Here is a 12,922-nt window from a genome sequence, read left to right on the forward strand (position 1 = left end):
CCAAGACCTTGAGGTGGCCATGAGCTATGACAATACCATGGCACTTTACTTAGGGCACAGAGACTCCTTTGAGACTCTGTCTCAAAAAAAAAAAATATATATATATAAATATATGTATACATACATATATATAAATATATGTATACATACATATATATATAAATATATGTATACACACATATATATAAATATATGTATACACACATATATATATATACACACACATTTAGCCTGCCTCTATTGTGGTATATGTACACCATGGAATACTATGCAGCCTTAAAGAAGGATGGAACTTTACCTCTTTCATATTTACATGGATGGAGCTGGAACATATTCTTCTTAGCAAAGTGTCTCAAGAATGGAAGAAAAAGTATCCAATGTACTCAGCCCTACTATGAAACAAATTTATGGCTTTCATATGAAAGCTATAACCCAGTTATAACCTAAGAATATGGGGAAGGGGGAGAGGGAGGGGAGATAGGGGGAAGATGGGCGGAGGGAGGGTGATTGGTGGGATTATACCTGTGGTGCATCTTACAAGGGTACATATGAAACTTAGTAAATGTAGAATATATATGTGTAACACAATAACTAAGAAGATGCCAGGAAGGCTATGTTAACCAGTGTGATGAAAATGTGTCAAACTGTTTATAAAACCAGTGTATGGTGCCCCATGATCGCATTAACTTACACAGCTATGATTTAATAATAAAAAAATTAATAAAAAGAAATAAAAAATAAAAAATACAGATAAAATAAAATTACAAAAAGTGTAAGCCCCAGCATCTCAGAGATTTCAGTGCTATTGAGAAATCCAACGTCATTCTGATAACCAAACTCAAGTTAACTGGCCCACAAATACATAGAAGGCTGCTTCATGGACCTTGGGGTGGATCTTTTACCATCTGTTGGAGTAGACACATTTTGCTTCATGAAAAATCTATAATTTTAAAGCATTCAATCAGGGGAAATTTTTTTGATAAATTCTTCAATTCCATTTTTGCTTTTCCTAAGTGACTACTTAGAAATTAGATTTTCTGGACTGATTCTCTAAATTTCTTTTTATTTCCATATTTTACATTGTTATCTTACTGTTATTGTTAATATCTGAGTGACAGCCTTAATTTGTCATCAATTTTTAAATGTATATATCTTTGTGTGCACATATATATATATAGTTTTTAACTATCTCCTATTATGCAAGTCCAAAAGCTATTTTAGATCCCTGCCTGTATTTTTATTTGCTTTGTTTTGTTTTTAATTCCCCTTTTCTTCTTTAACAGTTGAGATAGTTTCCCTGATGTCTCGGAAGATCAAGAACTTATTATTATTATTATTATTTATTATTGTTAAATCATAGCTGTGTACATTAGTGCAATCAAGGGGTACAATGTGCTGGTTTCATATACAATCTGAAATATTCTCATCAAACTGTTCAACGTAGCCTTCATGGCATTTTCTTAGTTACTGTATGTAGACATTCGTATTCTGCATTTAGTAGGTTTCACCTGTACCCATTCTAAGATGCACTGTAGGTGTGGCCCCACCTATTACCCTCCCTCCACCTTGACTTCCCCCCCTTCCTTCCCCTCCCTTGGCCCTTTCCCCATAGTCTTGTGCTATAGTTATAGCCTTCATGTGAAAGCTATAAATTAGCTTCATAGTAGGGCTGAGTACATTGGATACTTTTTCTTCCATTCCTGAGATACTTTGCTAAGAAGAATATGTTCCAGCTCCATCCATGTAAACATGAAAGAGGTAAAGTCTCCATCTTTCTTTAAGGCTGCATAATATTCCACGGTATACATGTACCACAATTTGCTTGTCCATTCGTGGGTCGATGGGCACGTGGGCTTCTTTCATGACTTAGCAATTATGAATTGGGCTGCAACAAACCTTCTGGTACAGATGTCTTTGTTATATTGTGATTTTTGGTCTTCTGGGTATAAACCTAGTAAAGGAATTATAGGATGGAATGGCAGATCTATTTTTAGATTTCTAAGTATTTTTGTTTCTTAAATATGGAATGCTTCATGAAGTTGCGTGTCATCTTTGTGTAGGAGCCATGCTAACCTTCATTGTATCGTTCCAATATTAGTATATGTCCTGCCAAAGCAAGCATGATTGAGAACTTATTTATTTATTTATTTGCAGTTTTTGGCTGGGGCTGGGTTTGAACCCACCACCTCCGTCATATGGGCCTGGCGCCCTACTCCTTTGAGCCATAGGTGCCACCTGACAACTTATTTTTCATTTTTTCCTTTCTTTATTGCTTTTTTGTCTCTCTTTCCTCAGAGATCTCTGTTTTATTTACTTATTTTTTTATCTATTTTTCTTTATCCATGTCATTTTGTCGTTATTGGCTATATTGATTTATTTTCCTTTCTTTTTTTGTGTATGTATTTTGATTTTCATTTTGCTTTTCTTTTTCTTAAATTTTTCGTTCATCTGATATATTTCTTTTAGTTCTTGACCGTCAATTCATATTAACAAATTAGGAATAAAAAGCTAACTTGAATCTCTAAATACATGTGTTGGGTTTGTTAGCTGGTGTATTTCAACGTAAAGCGGCTTTCGGATTTTATTTCTGGGCATCTACTAACCTTCATTACACATCCATAGTTGATTGACACTGAGTGTTTCACCAAAGAGGACTCACCCTGTTACTCACCCGGACACTTTCAGGCAGGAAAATGGTTGCTCAGTGTAAGAATTCCATTGTTTCCCTGATGTTATTTGTAATTTAAATATGCCTGTATCCCCTAATCAAAGCATTGCTCTTTTGGTGTCTGTAAAACTATAAAGTAAAGCTGTTTTCAGCCTCAACGGCACCCCCAATTTCGGAATAAATGGAGCCTCCAGTCCCCACACTTGCCCAGTTTCTTGGTGCTGATGACCCTGCTTCCAGGCCTCCTCTGCCAATTCGTGTTTCAGGGATCTGTACAGAGCTGGCTGCCATTGACCTATCTGTTCTCCAGCTTTTAAGATGCTGTGCTACTATGTTCTTTTTTCCTTCTGTTTGTCTTCATGTCTTCATCCCTTTATCTGCTTATACGTGGTAGTCATTTTAATGTGAATTAGAAGTCAGCCGTCCGTAACACAGTTTGACAAATAGGAGAAACAGATACAGGAGCAGAGTTCCACACCTGCCTTTAGCAGGCTGTGGCACCCCGAACGAGACTTCCAGAAGCCTTTTACACCTGATTCCGAGCAACAAACATTCTATTGCTGTAAAATCATAATCACTGAAGCTGGAGCAGCTGCCAAGAGTAAATGACCGTTACATGAGGAAAACATGGGTTTGGTCATTAAACAGTGACAAACTGTACTAACAAGTATTTCCCCTAAATGCATGAACTGGAATGCTTTTCGCATCCCTTGATAGTTACACTTCGATGAATTCACTTATAAACTGTTACATTGTGCAAGGAAGATTACACCCAGAAATTAAAGCTTCTTTTTCAGATACTTACTAAAATTTCAACATTCCAATGATGAAAGTGGGGCCTCTGATATGATTCCTTGATGGTCTGTGAATGTTCACTAGAATAATGTGGGTGGACTTGTGAACAGTGGTTCACACAGAGGACCTGCATCTCCCGATCAAATGGCCTGGCTCTGATGTCCTCGTACTCCCCAATTCCGTGGTTTTTGACAACATGTGTAAAGAGAAACAACAGTCTCCTCTTCACTTGACTTCAATATAAAATCTGGCTCTGTGTATCTCTCTTCATGGTATTGAATTAACTAGCAAGACAGCCAGAGAAAATGACAATTTCATATAGAACTCAATGCGTTGAGCTAAAGTTCCTGTTAGAATCCCATTGCCTGAGGGAAGAGCAAAGCCTGCACATCAGAAAAATGAGCAGTGTGACTCGCTGCACTCCACCGTGAACTGGAAGGAGAGGGCCAGCTTCTGCCCCCAGCTGTTCACACACCAGGCTCAAGGCCAAGTACTCCGGTCAGGCGGGAAATGGCCATCCATCAGGGCCCAGCCAGCACCCTGTCCAGCTTGGTTAGGGTAATTAAATGAATCTGTCTTAATATTTTTTATGGATAAAAGGGGAAGATAATTATTTATCCAAATTTTGTAGTACAGCATATTACTCTGTCTAGAAATAGACCTTAACATTTCACATGACATGAAATTAGATTGAAAAGTGATTTTGGAAAAATGAAACCTTTTCACCATGGCAGCTAATTATCTTACAGTTTCTTTCTGCCCTCCTGGATTTCTCATACATCGCCCCCACACCCTCTTTCCTCATCTTTGCCTTGCTCTCTGCCTCCCACCCTCGCCCCCTCAAATCTGGCTGGCATGTGACAGTTCTCAACTACTTTTATTCAGACCTTTCTCACTTCATGTAATAAAGTGCAGGCATCAGAACAAACACGACACAAACTCTCTGCGTTATCCTCGTGGCTTCTTAGCCCAATGGTAGAATTAAATTATACCAAGAATGGGACGGTAGAAAAGACTGAGGGAAGAGAGACCTGTGGCTTTTCTTTTTTTAACTTCAATTACATTCTTTTTTCTTGCTAATGGAAGCCAACAGCTGGATCTAGGATCTAATCACTTCCACAGCCCTCCCCATTCCTTCAATGATTACCAATTCATCCCCTCCCGTGTACCAGGCTCTGTGCTCAGCCCCTAGGAATGAACAATCATAAGGCATTGATTCAAAGAGCTTACAGGTAGAGTCAGTATTTAACTGTATAAATCTTTGAAGTATTGTTAAGTGCTCAAAAAAAATTCAGGAAAGTGTTCTGTGTTTGCAAATTGAAAAGTAGGTTTTTACTGCTGAAGCTCAGGAAAGGTCCTGGTATGAATATTTTACTGAAACTAATAATTCACCAGATAGATTCTGGCAAAAGAAGAAAAACTGTGAAGTTTGTAGATACGACAGAACTTTGCTTATTAGGAAAAAGAATACATTCAAAGCATGTCTGGAAATTCAAGTTAGTTCCTAGGCATAACTGGAGCAAAAAGGAGACCTATTATTACAATTGTAAGTTCTTTTATGTTAAAGAAAAGAATCCAAGACTTGATTCTGTGGGCTTTCAGGAGCATGAATCAGGTCATTTTGCAGAGAAGTGTCATGCTAAATCGCATTTTAGGAAGATAATTCTAACTGCAATGTTAGATTTTTATAACTGCATCTTATACATGCAGATAGTTTGGGTAATATGAGGAAAAGCCAGAGGCAGGGAGATTCGGTAGATACCTTCTCGGTAAGTCAGGCTAGAGGTAATCAGGGACAGAAGTGAGGTTGTCACCATAAATGCCAAATTGAGGTCATTCGTATAGATAATATGCAAGTGTGGAGTAGCCCTAATATGAGAATAAGGCCGGTGGAAGAGCAAAGATTGTTCTCAGGTTTGGAGCACAGAGAGAACAGGGAAAGCTGGTGACTTCGGTGCTCAGATCTGGCCATGTCTCCTTAGGTAGTATTTCACTCCTCATCCCATCCTTTTGCAAATACCAAAGAGACTGAAGCATGGTAGTGTTAATCCTGGCTCTCCCTACATGAAACTGTATTATTTTGAGCAAACTGTTTGATACCGCTTTACTTCAAATTAATTATTTATAAAATCAGATCAATTTTAGTATTTAACTGAAAGGGTTGCTAATAGTAGTTTATGAGTAGGGTTTGGCACACAGTAAGCACTAAAAATGTTTATTGTTGCTGTCGTGTTGATCTTATTATTATTATCATTCTGATGCTTGCTGGAGGCAGGGAGAGGATGGAACTGACGTTACTTTGCCATTGTCATATTTCAAGGGCTGTGAGTTTGTATCCAATGCATCGCATCTCATGATTCACCTCTAATAAACCGTGATTGTACCTCTACAAGACACATTCAGAACACGATATGTATTTTCTCAAACTTATATTTATTTACATAAACACCTCCTTGCCTGGAATTCTCGAATAACCAAATTTTTATCTACCTCTCCCCTCTAATTGTTGTCTTTATAATTTTTTTTGTCTTTATACATTTTATTCCTGAAGGTAAAAAGACAATTACACTTCCCCTAAAAGGCCATTCTGTGTTATCTACTCAAACTTTTACAGAATTATATGGTTGATATTTACTTTTGTTTCTTTTAAAGCATCTTTATTTCCACTTTATTTTGCTTGGCATCATATACTGATGTGAACATAAAGTCGTGTATCAGCGACCTCTTGTCATGACTTAGAATCTTCTTCTATTGAATGTTCTGACCACGATGCCTTCTTCATAACACAAAATCAACAAGTATATAGAGAGAAAATAATTATATTAATTAAAGTGAAAATTAACAACTTGATTCTAACTAGACTAAACACACATTATTTGATTTAAAGGCAGTTTAAATTATTATTATTATTTTTTTAAGTTTTGAACAATTTACAATTCAGGGGGATCAGATGGAAATGAAGTATCTATGTCGTCCGAGCCTGTTGTAGTTATTTTTCTGTCTTATTTTTGTTGTTAGGAAGATAAGAAATATTATTTTCAGTATTGTATTATTTTGTTGCTAATTTTATTCACTGAACACAAAATATTTTAATTAGCACAAATACTTAGAAAATTTTTTTGCAGGTATATAAAAGTAAAGAGAAAAAAATTAAAAATCAGAAGAAAAATCAAGAAAACAAGTCAGAATAGGAATAAAATGCTAAGCTATTAGCAAGACTAAAGAAAAATAGAATCAACGAAAAAACTGGCTGGCTATTCAAAGATTATTCTTGTACAAAACACTAAAATACAAAGATAACATCATATTTACCCTGATTTACTCATGAATTGCTGCTCAAATATTATAAACAATGTATTCAGTGAAGCTTCAGGAATTTGTTCTTCATTAACCTGGCTAATCTTGACATGTAGAAACAGTTTAATGTTTTTTTCTAATGCCATTAGAAGGCAGAAGTAATTCCAATTCATAAAACTAGGCCAGGAGGCAATTGACCCAATCAGACTGTGGATTCCCCTATGCCATTTTTTAATTAGAAGTTTGTAAAATTCTTTTTAGTTCTGAATTCCAAAGATCTTTTGTATAAAAAAAGTCTAGTTATCTTACAAAACTAAAATTCTGTAAGGCCCACATCAGTGACAGCTCTGAAAACTCCTTCTCCTGCTTTGACTGGACTGTTTTTGGTTACACTAAATGACATCGTAGTTTTCCTCACAGCATTTGCGCGATGACAACTGGTAGATATATATTTTACAATGTCCTTTCTCTTCCTCTTGACACTTACTTTCTAGATTCAGGCTATATAATTACATTCTGAAAATATTAGTATAGATCTAATTAAGAAACAGAATGCTTAAATTGTACTGCAAATATTAGTCATGCTGTAATATTTTCTTAAAAGCACAAGTACAAAAGGCATAAATGCCCATGGATAAAAAAAGAGGAGAAAGCAGAAGGAAGGGTGAGGAAGGGAAAAAAGAACAATCATTAGTAAGACTGAAGAAATAATTAGAATACATGAGATTGAGAAGGAACGGAAGGGAAAAAGGGAGGAAAGCAAAGTAACAGAATATCAAAGAAGCTCAAATAGCCATCTTCATTTTATCCTTGGGCACCTTAAGAAAAAGTTTAATTACATAATAGAACAGCCTTATAAGCGAAATAATTTTTCTGCCTGCTTTTTAGCTGGTGGCCATAATTGTTTATGTCTATGCATTAAAATAATAATAATAACAACAATAATAATAACAATAACAAAAGCAAATAAACTTCTTTAAGGAAATATTTTCTTTAGTAGAAAAGTTTAAAGAAAATTTCAACTAAGGAGAACTTATAGTTAAGGGGTAAATATTCCTTGGAAAATATATAGCCAACAGAACTTTTAATTCAGAGCTCCAGGAATGTCTGGGTAAAACACCACCTACCACTGATGGTAAGGGCATAACTCTAGTCAATTTCAAATCAGCTAATGCTTAGTCCTGAGTAAAAGGACCAGTGAAGCAAGAATGAAGATAATCATTTCCTCACCCTGCTTTCCAGGGACTAGTTTCTAGATTTCACCATTTGGTTGGTGGCCATGCAATGCTGTAACACCTGGAAATTTAAAACACAATGTTTATTCTTGCCTTCTTTCTCATCGGAATCTGATGTCACCAAGTTTTGATATATTTTCCTTCATTCAACAAAGAATATTTACTATTTGGCTCGTACTGTTCTAGGACCCCATGAATTAGGGATAAACCAAAACTTTGTATCCTTCAAGCACTTAAAAAATAATTATTCTTTTCTAGAAAGGAAATAAATATTGAAGAGCAGGTGTTTGTAAATGGGGACACATCACCCAAATCTAGTCTACTGACCAGTTTTGTTAGGCCAGAAAATAAGAATATTTTTACATTTTTATTATTAGGACAGAATCAAAAGAAGATTTGTATTGTGCAACAAATAAAAGTACTATTCTGACATATTCTTTTCAGTAAAGTATCATAAGAATGGGAAGACGAGTATCCAATGTACTCAATACTAATATGAAGCAGTCTAATACACACACATACACATAAAAAAGAAAAAAAAAGACAATTTAATTCAAGTTAGGGGAGAGGGAGGAGAGGAGGAAGGGGATGGGTGTGCCCCCACCTAATGGGCACAATGTAAGGGTATATGACACACCTTCAGTGGGCAGGAGCCTTCCCTAACAAATGCAAACATTGTAACCTAATCGTTTGCACCCCCATGTTAATCCAAAAAAAAGAAAGAAAGAAAAAGGAAAGAGAAAGTAATATTACATGACATAGGAAATTCTAATTTTATTTTCCATAAAGAGAATTTTAATGGAACACAGACATCTTATTCATTTTCATTTTGTCTACAGGTTTAGCTGCAGAGGCAGAGTTGAGTAGTTGCAACAGAGACCACATGGCTGAGAAAGTCTATGTATTTTCTGACTTTTTACAGAAAAGAAACTTTGCTGACTCTGTGATTGGCTTCAAATATAAAGGTCTGTATAACCGCACACCCTTATAACTGATTTCCCTGCTGTCTCTCATTTTTCTATTCAAATCCATCTTCTGCAGAGCTAGCAGAGTGATGTATCTAAAATGAAAATCTAGCCTTCTCATTTCTTTAGTTAAAACTCTGCTTCCATAAAGTGTGACACTTTATGGGGGCAAAACATGATTGCAAGAGGGACTTTACCTAACAATTGCAATCAGTGTAACCTGGCTTATTGTACCCTCAATGAATCCCCAACAATAAAAAAAAAAACTCTGCTTCCGCTCTCCACAAACTACAGGAACATCCAAGCTTGGTAAATTGGCCCATGAACCATTTATGAACTGGGGAAATTGACTTGTCCACCTTCTCCCTTTACCACATTGTAAAAGGGGTATAAAATTCCTGTTAGGGAAAAAGAGCTGCCACAGTTGCTGTCCATAATTACCTCAGTGTAAAAAATGTGAAAAGAGCAACACAACTCAGAGAGTAAGGGACGACAGCTGCAAGAGGGCCCGGACATCATAGGAGACGTTTCCAGGCTTCCTTGGAGCAGGGTAGTAGAGTATCGCACAGCTAGTAGGAAGTTTACTGACGTCAGTAACCAGAATTAGGGATGGTACAATCAGCCATGGCATTGAACAACATCCAGCAACACATAGATCCACTCTAGTTTCTGGAGCTATACCATCCCAGCCACTATGCTAGGCTGGGGAAGTTGGAGAACTGAGGAGGCACAGATCAGGAAAGAAGATTATCCACTAGCCTGGGAAAAGTCTACTGATGACATAAGCTCAGAATCCCTTGAGAGTGTAAAGACGGTGGCCCTAGTCAACAGGTGGAATGGGAAGGAAGACGTTCTGTAAGAAGTGACCCCAGGGGGAAAAAAAGGAGACCACAGAACAAGTAGGCAAGCGTTAATCAGATTCCAAATTGATGAAACAGTATTTTCCAAGGCGTGGTAGCAGATGAAGTGTTGTGCAGGGAGGTTCAAACTTTCTCTAAATTTTCAGGGCGAATTCTGTTGAAATAAAGTAACAATAGACAGAGGATCTGGGGTGGGGGGAAGTATACAGATTCATTAACTGCCTATGACCTGGGAATTCCACAAATATGAATCTCAGAAAAGAGGCCAAAGGATTGAAGTTTATATTGTATAAAGGAATAGAGGCCTTGGGCTTCTCATGAGTTCAGAGTGGTGACCTGGAAGCTTTCAGAAAAAAATAGACAGTAACTTGTGGCAAAAGTTTCTGCGTTGGACGTTTAAAAGTATCAGACGTCAAGTCCTTTCTTCCCTGTGAATTAACACTTCTAGATTTGGAAAAAGCCTGTTTGTATCCACTGTTTACCTCACAAACGCAGATTTTCCTTCCTGATGTGAATTTTCTCAAGAACAGCTTTTCATAGCTATTTCTGTGTGTTATAGCCTTCTGAAGAGGCATATTAAAACATTCCAAAAAAGTATATTTTGGAGTAACTATCCTATTTTCCTCCAGATCTCATTTGAAACTTTATTTTCAGAAAGCTTCACATGTTACAGCAGTATTTGCAACTGTGGAGAAATGTGGGTTAGAAGTTTTGGAGTAAGAAATTGGAATAAGCAGAAAAAAAAAAAAAAACCAAAATTTGAATACATGACCCCATATCTTTTACAGTTTTTGTTTGTTTGTTTTGGCCAGAGCAGGGTTTGAACCCACCACCTCCAGTATATGGGGTCAGAGCCCTACTCCTTGAGTCACAGGCACCACCCATGACCTCATATCTTTTGACTCAATCTCCTAGTCCTGAGAATAGACTAGTTAAGTTAAACAGTGTGTCTTTTTTCAGGAGTTCCCATCCAGGTTAGTCTCTAGTAGGGTGTCCACCGGTTCTTTTTCTTCTTTTTTTTTTTTCTCTGCCCTAAATTGCAGAGTAAGAGTTGTCTGGGCCACACATTAAATACAGAAACACTAAGAAAAGCTAATTAGGAAAAAAGGTCTCTTCATACTCTTCATGATATCTGACACCTCAGATCAGCAAAAGATGTCCTCACAAAATAAGCATGTGGCCTGCAGGCTGCAGGTTGGACAGCTCATTTTAACCATATGGATTTATATATATATAAGCCTATGGATTTTATATATTATATATATGAATATATATACATTGTGTATGGACAACATTCATATATATATAAATATATAAAAATATATTCATATATATACACACACATATATATATATGAGAGAGAGAGAGAGAGACACTCCCTTTTTCACTCTTGGTAGAGTGCCATGGCATCATAGCTCTCAGCAACCTCAAACTCTTGGGCTCAAGCGATTCTCTTACCTCAGCCTCCGAAGTAGCTGGGACTACAGGCGCCTGCCACACGCCCAGCTTTTTTTAGAGATGGCATCTTGCTCTGGCTCAGGCTGGTCTGGAACCTGTGAGTTCAGGCAATCCACCTGCCTTGGCCTCCCAAGTGCTGGGATTACAGGTGTGAGCCACTGTGTCCAGCCCCTAATAAGGGTTTTTATAATGGAAAAAACCAAAACCCCCACAAAGTTAAGGGCTGGAGTAGTCTATAAGCTAGTTTCCAAGTTTGGAGAGCATTCACCTGAGCAGAGCTTTGTATCAGAGCTAAATGAAGCATGCTCAGCTGGGGATGGGGCAGGCTGTGACCATCTCATGTATCTTCCTAGTTTGCAGTTTGAAAGTCATGAATGTTGTCCATACACAAGCCCTCATGGTGATTTCTCTGGTGTCTGTCAAGATGACAAGCCTTCAGCTGGCAGAGCTCAGGAAAAGCACAGTTTCAATTTTAGTGATTCTAAGTCAGAAGGGTCAGAGAAAATTTAGAAATATTAGTTTGGAGATTTGAAGCTTGATATTGGAGAAAACTAAAAAAAAATCAATATTATTTCAGATTGCAGACAAAGGATGAAATCTCAGAAACAATGAACTAGAATCCAGTAACAGGTACCATGGGTGTTCTTTTTTTCTGAAACATGACTTTCCCTGTACGTTAAGCCTCATTTCTACCGAAGATACTTACTATATGATGAATTTGGTTGCAAACTAAGTTTATTCTCATTAACTTCATCTGATTTTTAACATAAAATGCAACACTAATAGTGATTTATCATATAGGTTCTTTTTACATTGGCTGTGCGGGAAATTTTTCATAAGGAATTTCAGATTAGAGTCTTCTTGGAAAAATCCTTCTGAGAATAAGGAGCCAAGCCACGGACTTACTGTTAGACTGTATCAGTAATATCTGTATAAATTGGGTGATTCCTCTATTTTTGTAGAAGTCCCCATAATATTTTGAGGTTCCTATGCATATCAGAAAATTTCCATCAAAGTCTTATTTTTTCAGAAAGGCAGTCACAAATGCTGCTGGGCATGTGCACCAAGGGAACCCTCCTCCACTGCTGGTGAGACTGGAAATTGGTGCAACCACCATGGAGAACAGTACGGAGTTTCTTCAAAACACTAAAAATAGAACTGCTATAAGGCCCAGCAGTACCACTTCCAGGTATATATCCAAGGAAGGAAATTCAATATATCCAAAAAATATACACACTTCCATGTTAATTGAAGCACTATTCATTATATCCAAGATTTGGAATCAGCCTAAATGTCCCTCAATAGCCAAGGAAGGGGGGAGGTTCTGGTGGAGGGAGGGTAATGGGTGGGGCCACATCTATGGTGCATTTTAGAATGGGTACAGGCGATTGCACTAATGTACACAGCTATGATTTAACAATAAAAAATAAAATAAAAATAAAAAATAAATAAATAAATAAAATAAATAAATAAATACACGTCCGTCAATAGATGAACGGAAAAATAATTTGAAGGACATACACTCAGTGTGATATTATATAGCTCCAAAAAATAAAATCCTGCCATTTGCAACGATATAGATGAAACTGGAGAACATTATGTTAAATGAAATAAGCTACACACAGAAATGTAGGTCTCATATTT

At 36.9% G+C, this 12,922-nt stretch overlaps 1 non-coding gene across 1 annotated transcript; it reads right to left on the minus strand.

Annotated features, from left to right (window-relative positions):
* Positions 1–2,015: 2,015 nt before the first annotated feature.
* On the minus strand, positions 2,016–2,120 carry LOC128576208 (U6 spliceosomal RNA). The gene has a single exon (XR_008377312.1). It is a non-coding gene; the product is annotated as a U6 spliceosomal RNA (small nuclear RNA).
* Positions 2,121–12,922: the final 10,802 nt, after the last annotated feature.

Source organism: Nycticebus coucang, chromosome 23, assembly GCF_027406575.1.
Source record: "Nycticebus coucang isolate mNycCou1 chromosome 23, mNycCou1.pri, whole genome shotgun sequence".
Taxonomy (NCBI): domain Eukaryota; kingdom Metazoa; phylum Chordata; class Mammalia; order Primates; family Lorisidae; genus Nycticebus; species Nycticebus coucang.